Source organism: Sorex fumeus, unplaced genomic scaffold (genome assembly GCF_029834395.1).
Source record: "Sorex fumeus unplaced genomic scaffold, SorFum_2.1 ptg000073l, whole genome shotgun sequence".
In the NCBI taxonomy this organism is placed as follows: Eukaryota; Metazoa; Chordata; class Mammalia; order Eulipotyphla; family Soricidae; genus Sorex; species Sorex fumeus.
The window spans coordinates 3,761,491-3,772,808 of NW_026606130.1; the positions used below are offsets into that span (position 1 = coordinate 3,761,491).

Here is an 11,318-nt window from a genome sequence, read left to right on the forward strand (position 1 = left end):
GGTTGTGGGGAGAGGAGAAGTGGCAGGCAATGGACACAGATGAGAAAAGGAAAATATCGTAAAGTTGTTGTACTGACAGTGGCACAATTCTATGCAAAAATAAATCATATTGTAAACTTGAAAGCTTTCACTGAGAACTTATGCACAAAACATTATCAAAAAAGTGGCAAGGACGCCTATAAAAAAGGGAGAAAGTACAAATCATGTGTCTTTCAAATGTTTAATATTCAAGACACGCAAAGAAGGACTACACACAAACACACAACCAAACAAAAAGCAGCCTGATTCAAAAATAAGCAAAGGATTTCAATAACCATTTCTCCAAAGAAGGGATGCAAGTGACAGAAAGGCAGATGAAAACATGTTCAATATCACTTAAGAGCCATGTAAAATAAAGCCATGATGAGATAACATTTCACACACGTCTAGGTGGCAGACAGAAAGAAGGTAAGAAAGAAGGAAAGAGAAAGAGAGAAGGAAGGAAGGAAGGAAGGAAGGAAGGAAGGAAGGAAGGAAGGAAGGAAGGAAGGAAGAAGAGAGAAAGAAAGGCTGGGAAAGAGAAAGAAAGAGAGGAAGAGAAAGAGGGAGACAGAGAGAAGGAGGAATAAGGTGAATTTGCGGAACCATGTGCAGTAGGACCAGGAGTCAAACCCGGCTAGGCTGTGTTTAATGGGGAGACACTGTGGATTTGAGCAATCAGGATATTCGAGTTGTAATGGCTGCATGGACTAGTGGATGGAAATAGGATTTTATACATTTAAAGAGGAAAGGCAGAGGATGGCGCACCAGTGACTCCGGTCCTGAGATGTGTATCCATGGAAACACAGATTAGGCTTTACCTTGCAGTAGGTCACCTAATTCTACGTACGTCATATACTATTTTATAAATATAATCTTAGATGAGTTTCTCATGTTTCAGAGAGATACAGTCATCTTGTTGGAAAATACATCTTTTTCCCTTCTTTCTTGAATCAAGTTCACTTTGACATCATGCCTTTTTGTACCGTCGCTTCCCCCCCCCCCCCCCGGTAAATAGTCATACTAAATATTATTACTTGATTCATGAATTGAATAAATATGTTTCTGGTGAAATAACTAGGAATATGTTATTTAAAATGTTCTGTTGATTCATTTCTCTCCTTGGACTTCAGTTTTAGTTAGCATTGGTAATTTACATTTTTTTAATTCATTTGTGTATGCAGCCAATTTAAAAAGCTTTTACTGGTGTTTTCTGTTCAATCATGAGATTAGTTGTGGAAATTGTTCTTCTCTTTGATGATTTGCTTGTAGTTTCAGCATTTATTAAATGTTCAAAGAACCAACTCTTAGGCTTATTAATAGCATTGTATAGTATGAATATTTCTTTTATTACTGTTAGTACTTCTTTGTCATGGTTCCCATTAGGATTGATTTTTTTGTATTTTTATAAAATTTAAAGTTGAAGGCTGAATTTATTGCATTTTTCTCTCACCCAATAATTCACCCCCAAAATTTGTTCTGTCCCTTAAAGAAACATTGCATTACATTGTAAACACGAAACTAATAATATTGAATCAATTAAAAAATGTTAACTTGGCAAACATTTTTGGTTTGGTGTATCAAAACCACACCCCCACATGTAATTCACATTTATCTTTGAATGTAGTATTGGTCATACACCTACCTTTTACTGTACCGTATTATTTTTATTCATTAAAGAAAGTGATTTTTTTCCTTGTATTTTCCCCTTATCTAGAGTCACTTAGAAGAGAATCCTTTAATTAAAAAAATGGGGTGGGGTGGGGTGGGGGCTGGAGAGATAGTAAGTACTGTGGGTAGGATGTTTTAGTTTGAACATGGCCAACCTGGGTTCAATCCTTGGCACCCGATATAGTCTCCCAAGCCCCACCATTACTGATCCCTGAGTACACAGCCAGGAGTAATCCCTAAGCAGCACCACGTGGAGTCCCAAACCATATGTATCTCTTAGATTTATACATGTATATATGTATATATATTTTCATTTTGTGGAGGGAGAACCCCCAAAGCTCTCGTGGAGGGGCCTGGTAGTCACTCTTGGTGATTCTTCCCCAATGCTGCCACATGGTTCAGTGCTCTAGCTTGGTAATGGTGCAATGATGCTCAGACTCAGTGGTACTTGGCAACCTCCATGTATATACAGGAAGCGAGTTTGGGGAAGCATGTACTACTACCGAACTCAGAATGGAACTCAGAATCTCGTGTATGTGCTTGATCCCTTTGAGCTATCTTCACTCCCCTGTACTTGTCCCCTAGAGTGACCTATTGTAGGTTATTTTCACCATGGCCTACATACCTGTCAGGTTTTGCATAATGTGGCAGCCAGATTTTTTCATCAACAATTATGTAATAAAATCCAGTTGTTCTTATGAGACATGGGTTTTAGACCTAAGACATCCAGTCTCAAAATAATGTGACCATTTGTTGCTGAAGCAATTCTGAATATAAAGTTGGCATCAATCCACCTGCATTTTAAACCTAAAATTTTTCTTCTGTGTATGGTAATGTATTATCTAATCAACAACTGTCATAGCCAAAGCCTGTCTTTATACAGTAAATAAGATTGACTGTTCAATCCAAAAAAGAAGAAATAAAAAAGAAGAGACAAAAAGAAAGAAAGAAAGAAAGAAAGAAAGAAAGAAAGAAAGAAAGAAAGAGAAAGAAAGCAAGAAAGAAGAAAGCAAGAAAGAAAGAAAGAAAGAAAGAAAGAAAGAAAGAAAGAAAGAAAGAAGCAAAGAAGACCTGAGCTGTAGGACAGTGACAGTGGTGCTTTGCCTTACATATGGCAGACCTCGGTGTGTAAAATTCCCGGCACACCATATGGTCACCTGAGCCTGAGCATCCTCAGGAGTGATCCCTGAGCTCATAGCCAGGAGTACACCTTGAGAGAGGGAGGAGAGGGGTGGGGGGGGGGCGGGAAGAAGGAAAGGAAAGGGACCGGCAAAGAGAGAAGGAAGAATGTGGAGGAGGAAAGAGGGAGAGAGTCTGAGGAGAGGGACAGAGGAGGGAATGATGGAGGGAAGAAGGAAGATCAGAAAGTGTTGACAAGGATGTGGGAAAGAGGAGCCAGTGTGCATTAATGATAGGATTGTAAAATGGTGCAGCTACTGTGGAAGACTGCACCGTGGATCCGCAAAGGTAGATGCAGAATTACCACAGGAGTGAGCAAGTTAACTTTACTGAATATGTGTTCACGTTATTGTAGTTTAGGTTAAAAGTTTAGAGTAATATCAATGGTTACAACCTTGATGCACACAATTCTCACTCCCACCAGAGTGCCCAACACCTTCTACCAATGACCTAATCTCTTTCCCAGACCACGTCTTCAGCTGCTGCCATGGCTGGTGCTGCTTTGGGGTCCTGGTAAGGAAATACCCTCACAGTCCCGAGCCTCTTGCCTGTTGTGAAATGGTCATGGAAATCTGCCCTGACAACAGTCACAAGATCTATTCAGGAGAATCTGCAAGATGTAACAGCTTATATTGGCTTCGTGGTGCATTAGATTAATCTCCAGTTTGAGTAAGGGGGACATGAGTAAGCACCTCCCCCTGGAAAGTCTTCCTATAACAGCAGAATGTCTAGTGCCTCACAACACTGAAAGGGATCACTTTCAGTCAGAGAGACCAGAGAAGGCGAGAAGTCACAGTGCAACCCCATGCAATTTACAGAACAAGACCCAAAGACAGACGTTAAGAGTTTCTATGAATTCACAGGCCCATCGGTCACAAACATCCCACAGAGCTACGATGGTGAAGATGCAAGTTGACTAGTGTCAGCAGGCAAATCTTAAGAGTGAGCCAGCAACCTCAGAAGACATGATCGTGCTAGCTGTGATTGATTGTGGTTGATTTCCAAAATGACACTCATTCAAAGAGACTGAAATCTAGACAGCAGCAAGGTAGTATTCATGCTGCCAAGCCTCTTTATCTACACAACTGCCAAGACTGTGTGTGAACCAAACATGCTTAACTTTTCAGAAGACACATACAGGCCCTTCTTCAGGAATGAAACAGACAAGAAATGAGAAGCAGGAAAGAAAAGAGTCTAAGAAGAGAATGTTCTTCTGTGTGTAGTAATATTTTAGTCACTAAGGTTAACTAAAAACCAGTTCATCCTTACGGGGAGGAAGAAAGGGAGAACTATGGTGACTGTGGGCTCGAACAGGAAACCTCTCCAGCAGCGTGTGTCAGTGCCAGCAAAATCCGAACGGAGACCTTCACTTCCATCTTCTGAACAAACTAGCAAGCATCTAATTTGAAGTCTGTATCTCAAGCTCAAGAATATGTACCAAAGCGTTTGTGCAGGGTGCCCCCTTGGAGTCTGGGTGCAGACCCTGGCAGACGTGGGTGGTTGACAGGGGGCAGAAGGAAGCAACTGCCCTTGAAAGTCAAGTGAAAAAGATGGAGTGTGCTGTAACAGGCCTAGATAACAAGAGCTCTCACCCCAGCTGCTGCACGATCGACGACCAGACCCTTTACCTCTGCCCCTTACATTTTCCACACGTGCCACCTGTATACCCACGAGCCCAGACTGGCCATATCACAGTCTGGGCATGTTTCAAACCTTGCTGTTGACTTAGACTGCAGGTGCTAATAGCCAGCTCACCCCTCTAGCTTGGACAATCTGTTTGGACCCATACAACTCCCCAGGACTTTGATACCCATAATCTTGTGAATGGAAATGTGGGGAGGAGGACGCACAAACAGTCCTATCCAAAGCATTCCCCAGTGACCCACAACTCACCGTCTGCCTTTTCTGTTCAGCAAGCAGAAACCTGGCTTGAGCCTGAAGGTTCGGAGGAAGAATGAGAATGCAAGAAGGAAACCAAAGGGAGGATAGAAAAAAAAAAAGAACAATGGAGGCGTGGGAGTCTGGACACGGGAACGGAGGGGATGGCAAGTCCCAGAAATGTATCCACTGTGTGAACACAGTGCACTGGGCTGACAGATAGGGAAGGACCAGAAGGCCTGGTAGGGGGAAGGTGGGCCTCGGGGCAGTCACAAGGCCGCTTGTGAGAGCAAGGAACCTAGCTGGTCTCTTCCAAGATGTCAGCCCAAGCGAGTGGGGGGTTGGGAAGAGGTCTACAGAGCTCACTGCTGGGTCCCCATTACTCAAAACACACATGCCTTGCCCAATCAGGTCATAGATGTCAGTGGCAACAGGGCCCTTTCCGGAGCAGCTAGTTATTGTTCTTTTTTTTTTTCTCTCCAGAATGTGAAAGGCCCAGTTGAGGACTCAGAAATCTGTTACTTTGTCTGACACTGAGGACAGTGCAGCCAATGAGTCAAGCTCAGCTGAGGAGGCTGCCTGTCCCCAAGAGTCTTAGAGGAGCCTGGTGCAGAGAGCAGTGGTGTGTTTCACCAGCCCTTCAGGTGAGATATCAGGGCCAGCCTCTGCCCCTGTCACTGGCCACAGCCAAGTTAATGGGCACCCCCCTCACAATCCAGTTCCACCCAGGCCAGGTGTGTTTGCCTTAGGGTTCCCAAAGAGGCAGCTGGCCCTCCACTTTGCCCTTTTAGGAGAAGAGGGCAGACACTCATAAGCTGAGGCCAGGTGACAAAGAGACAGACCCCTGAATGGTGTTCAGGCCTCTGCTGTCACACATCTATCTCTGCTTTCCTGAATTCCCCTCACCGGGCCCGAGATAAACGATGCCACTCTTCATGCTCACTGCTTTGACGTTTCATCAACATAACTTCCAATACCGACACCATCGTGTGTGAATTGTAGGCTGTGACTTATAGTTGGGGGTGGGGTGGGGTTGGAACTGGGAAGCTTGCTTTCTGCTTCGCCCTATAGGACTCCACACCCTCCATCCTGGGGGCAGCGCTGCTGTTACTCTAGCCATGGTTGGGGCCAGAGGGCTAGTGCAGTGTGTAAGGCTTTTGCCTTGCACATGGCCAAGCAGGATTCGATGCCCGGCACCCCATTTGGTCCCCCAAGCACCACCAGGAGTGAACCCTGAGCACAGCCAGGTGTGGCCCCCAAACGACCAAACAAGCAAATCTCCAGTCATGTTTGTGACAGACTTCAGCCTGAGAAGAGGTTTTCTTTCTTTTCTCCGTTCAATATTTGTACTCCAGTTTTAGGCAATAGTGTATAAAAGTGTCCTTGTTTGTGGTATTGATGTGCCAAGTTACCGTACACCCCTGTCACTGAAGTACCCATGACACTCCACACCCATCACGATGACACATCTGGTTACACCTACCTTCCTTGCCCCACCCCCCGACCCCCGTACTTTGTTGATCAGATACATCAAATGTTACCTCTCTTAACACGATCCATGTGCTCCAGACCCTCTGCTCATGTTTCCATATCCATTCGAGTCAAATTAATTGTCACCTCCCTCCCCAAACTTGACACACTCCAGGTGCCCAAGGTTTATTACCAACTGATGTTTCCTTGACCCTTGAATTGTTTTTCTGTATACCTTAGACGAATGAGAGCAACCTGTATTTGCCCTTCTGCCTCTGGCTTACTTAGCTCAGCACAACATCTTCTAATTGCATCCAAGTGGCCTTGTATTAAATTTTTAAAAGTTGTGGCTGCATATTATTCCGTTTTGAATACACACATATACACGCACATATAGTCTCATTTTTTTTGTATCCATTCATCCTTTGGTGGTCATTTGGGTTTCTTCCATTTAGTGGCTATTGTGCAAAGAGCTGCTGTGAACATAGGTGTGCATATGTCATTTTGAATGGATGGTTTTGTCCTGTGGGGGTAGATGCTGACAAGTGGGAAGCTGGGTCTCCCGTGAGCTTCATCCGTACTCTTTTGAGAAATACCCATTTTGTTTCCCACAGAGAAACCCGGTTACATTCTCACAAATGGCAACTGAGGGTTCCTTTTTTCTGCCACACCCCACCAACAATTGTTATTTCCAGTATTTTTGTTTGGTTTTGATACATGTCATTCTCACTGGTGTGAGGTCATACCTCACTGCAATTTTGATTTGTGTTTCCCTGATACTGAGTGATGATGAACGCTTTATGATATGCTTATTGGCCATCTGAATGTCCTCTTCCTAAAAGTGTGGATTCAATTCATCTCTTCTCCTGATTCTTGTTGCAGAGAGTTCAGAACCAGTTGAGAAGCATCAATGGTGCCTCTCCCTACATTTTCCCATGACTAGAAATAATTACATCTGTGCATTGAAAGAGGGGCACTTTTACTCAGACAAACTTAGCACACAGGGTCCCTATGTGAAAGATGGAGACAGAGCAGTCAGAAGTAAGGAAAGAAGTGGATCACATTTGAGCCTGAAATTTGACTGAACCAAATATCTAAGCGCTCCTCCTTCCTGGCATCATCACCCTAACTCCAAATAGGTCACGTCACTGGTCCTGGACCCCAAAATGATATCTCAACCAGCTGAGAAAAGTAGACAGTTCCTCAGGAGAGTGTGCTGTGTCACTACTTTCATGGGAATAACACCAAAAGTCAGAAATAAGGCTCAGGAGGTCTGCTTCATGGTGGGAAGCTTGCTACAAAGAGGGGAGAGGGAGTGCATTTAGGAGAGAGAAGGGACCACTACTATAATGATCGTTGGTAATGATCACTCTGGACAAAGAGTTTTAGGGTATACAACTTCTCTCTGGGGTGTAGGGATTATGGAAATAAATAAATAAATAAACAAATAGACAGGAGTTGGGTTTATCAGGGGGCTGGAACGATAGCACAGCGATAGGGCGTTTGCCTTGCACGCAGCCAACATGGCCGACCCGAGTTCGATTCCTCCGCCCCTCTCGGAGAGCCCGGCAAGCTACCGAGAGTATCTCGCCCGCCCAGCAGAGCCTGGCAAGCTCCCCGTGACGTATTCGATATGCCAGACACAGTAACAACAAAGTCTCCAATGGAGACGTTACTGGGCCCGCTTGAGCAACTCGATGAACAACGGGAGGACAGTGGGTTTACCAGCAGGTCCCATCTTGGCGACCTCTAAGAACTTCACTGATAGCAGCTCGAGTGAACACTACTACAATGGAGCCCCTGTCACTACAAACCGACCCTGAGGGAAAATTCTCACAGAGGACTTCACCCATTCCCTAGTACATCACAGTTAGATGCTGGTGGAGACACAGTTGCCAAGTGTGCTTACTCCTGGAAGACAAATCGACTCAGCCTCGGTCTGTTCCCCCTTGACTGCTAGCCAACAGGCCACATCTTTACAAAAGGCGAGCTCCAATGTTCCTCCCAAAGTGCAGTCAGAGAATAGAGGATCCCACTGCCTCTTGTGCTCTCTTGCCTGTCTACAGCCAACCAGGCTGTGCTCCCTGACAGACCCTGCCTGAATGTGCCTTTTTACCAGCTGAGAATAAGGTAGCAAACTCCTTTCACACGTGCCTCAGCTTGTCTTCTCTGGTGCTCACAGAGATTTGCATCGTTGAAGCACCCAGGAACCCAGGAGGTGGCCAGGACTGCAAGCTCCTCATCATTTTCTGCTCTGCCCACTCAGCCACAGCACCACAGTGGCTGCCCCTCACTTTAACCAGGAATCGGGTTGCTGTCTACTTTGGCTTGACCCCAGTCCCACAGCCAGTGCCCTTGGCTAGAACACAGGCCCTCGCCTTCATGGAGAAACAGATGAAATCACCTGCACCGATAGATCAAGACAAACGCCTGGAAAGAACTAGTGCAATGAGACACACGAACTACCTCAAGAAGACTCCAGAAGAAGCAGTCCTAATAATGATGCTTCCAGATATGAAAGGATATGTGAAGGACCACTACAATAAACAAAAAGTCTAAAGAAAATCTGGGAAAGTCGAAACAGAGTACAATGAACTTAAAAAAAAAATACAGTTACCACAAGGTTCTAGAGGAAAGAAGTGCATTTTTGTACTTTTGGAGAAGAGAGCTGACCTTCTGGTGATCATAGAGGCCCAGAAAAGGAGGCAACTGGTGTGACATAGTTCTAGTGCTTGCTCTGCCTGAATTGATTAGACTGTCTTGCTGCCCGGCCATGCCACTGCCTGCAGCACTGCAGACCCGCTTGGCCGGGAGAGGCATTCTCAAACATTTGGAGACCGAACCAGAGGAAGAGATTATTGCTGAGGACTATGATGATGATCCTGTGGACTATGAGGCCACCCGATTGGAGGGCCTGCCACCAAGCTGGTACAAGGTGTTTGATCCTTCCTTACTACTGGAATGTGGACACAGACCTCATGTCTTGGCTCTCCCCACATGATCCCAACTCCATTGTTACCAAACCTGCCAAGAAGCTCAGAAGCAATAACGCAGATGTGGAAGAGAAGTCAGAGTGGAGCCAGGACAAGTCAGAGCAGGTCCATGAGAAGATGGAGCGGGGCCACGAGAAAGCAGAGCAGGGCCACGAGAAGGCTGAGCGAGAGTGAGAGCGGGGTTATGACAAAGGGGAAAGCGAGAGGGAGCGAGCCCGTGAGAGACAGCGAAACCGTGAGAGAGAGCGGGAGCCACGTGAGCACGAATGTGAACGCGAAGGAGAGCGTGAAGGAGAGCACACCCATGACAAGTCAGAGCAGGATGAGGGCAAGGAATGGCGCCACCATTGGCGGGAATCGCTAGCTCCTTACCCCAAGAGCAAAAAGGCAAGCCGGAAGGATGAAGAGTTAGACCCAATGGATCCCAGCTCATACTCAGATGCACCCAGGGGCATCTGGTCAAAGGGACTGCCCAAAAGGAATGAGGCCAAGACAGGCGCCGACACGACTACACGGCACCCCTCTTCCAGCAGCGCCCGTACCCATCCCCAGGGGCTGTGCTACGGGCCAATGCCGAGGCTTCCTGCACCAAGCAGCAGGACTGAGTCTTTCTCCACTGCCCACTCAGCCATCTCTTACTCTGGGTGGGCTTTTAATAAAAAAGCATATAGTGGACCATGAAAAAAAAAAACAATAAAATAAAATAAAAGTAGTAGGTAAACTGAACAAACTGGAGTGGATCAAGAGCAGAGTAGAAAAACCCAAATGTCAAATAATACAGATTGAGATAAGATAGAACAACTTATCCAACAATACTAACAAAAGTATGAAAGAATGGGAAATTTTGAAGATAAAAAGAGCATTCTCTGTGAAAGAGCACCAAGTAGCACAACATTCCTCTGCCAACATAGGGAGTGCAGGAGGATAACAGAGAGATAAAGGGCAGAATTTCTAAAATAAATCATGACCAAAAGCTTCTCTCACCTGGGAGAAAGGAGTTGAGAACCCAGGGGCAGGAAGTTCAAAGATTTCCAGACAAAAATAGTCCCAGTCAGGTGCACACCTGGACACATTATAGTTGGAAAGGCAGAAATTAGAGATAGATTCCAAGAGACTGCAAGGCGAATTTTGGGCAGACACTCCACAGGCAAGAAGGAAGTAGCATGATGTATACAAAGAACTGCATTAAAAAGACCTCCAATGAAGTCTCCTCTGCCCAGCTAAGTCATCACTCAGACTTGGAGGAGATCAAAGAGCTTCCTAGAGAAACAATAATTTAAGTCACTGTCACTGTCCTCCCGTTGTTCATCGATTTGCTCGAGTGGGCTCAGTAACATTTCCATCATGAGACTTGTTACTGTGTTTGGCATATCGAATTCATCACGGGGAGCTTGCCAGGCTTTGCCCTGCAGGTGAGATACTCTCGAAAACTTGCCGGGCTCTATGAGAGGGGCAGAGGAATCGAACTTGGGTTGACCGGGTCGGCCGCATGCAAGGCAAACGCCCTACCCACTGTACTATCGCTCCAGCCCATAATTTAAGTAATTAAAGAAAAGAAAGGAAACCCTACTGGGAAAGTGGCACGATACCTTAAAAGAATAAAATGTGGAAGGTGTGTGGAATAATCATAGGTACCTTTAAAAGAAACTCAAAATTCACATGCCTCCAATATTAATAACTTCGTTCCCCCCCCCCTCCATTTCTTTTGTTGTTGCTGTCTAATGGATAGGGCAGGGTCACGTGCATGTTTTCAGTTTTCACACATTTAGTTGTGGTACTCCTTGAGAGTCACATGCTTGGTTACAGCAATCACAAAATCTTAACTTTTATTTACTTGTTTTTCATTGATTGCAATTCAATTGTTTGCGGTACTGTTGATAATGGTTTCACGTGCATACAATTCCAACGCAATACCCATCATCAGTGTACCCGCCTTTCTTCTCTAATATCCTTTGCTCCGCTCCCTTTCAACTGCCCCCGCCCCCCAACTCAGTTCTCTCCTTATGTTGCTTTGGCCCTTTGTTGCTACCTTGCTGTGCTTCTGTGTGTCGCACAGACCTGGGAGTCATCCTGTAGCTACCTTTTCAGTCTGCCTTCACTCAAGGCGAT

At 45.4% G+C, this 11,318-nt stretch overlaps 1 pseudogene; it reads left to right on the top strand.

The window, feature by feature from the left end:
- Positions 1-8,920: 8,920 nt before the first annotated feature.
- On the top strand, positions 8,921-9,814 carry LOC130038201 (polyglutamine-binding protein 1-like; annotated as a pseudogene).
- Positions 9,815-11,318: the final 1,504 nt, after the last annotated feature.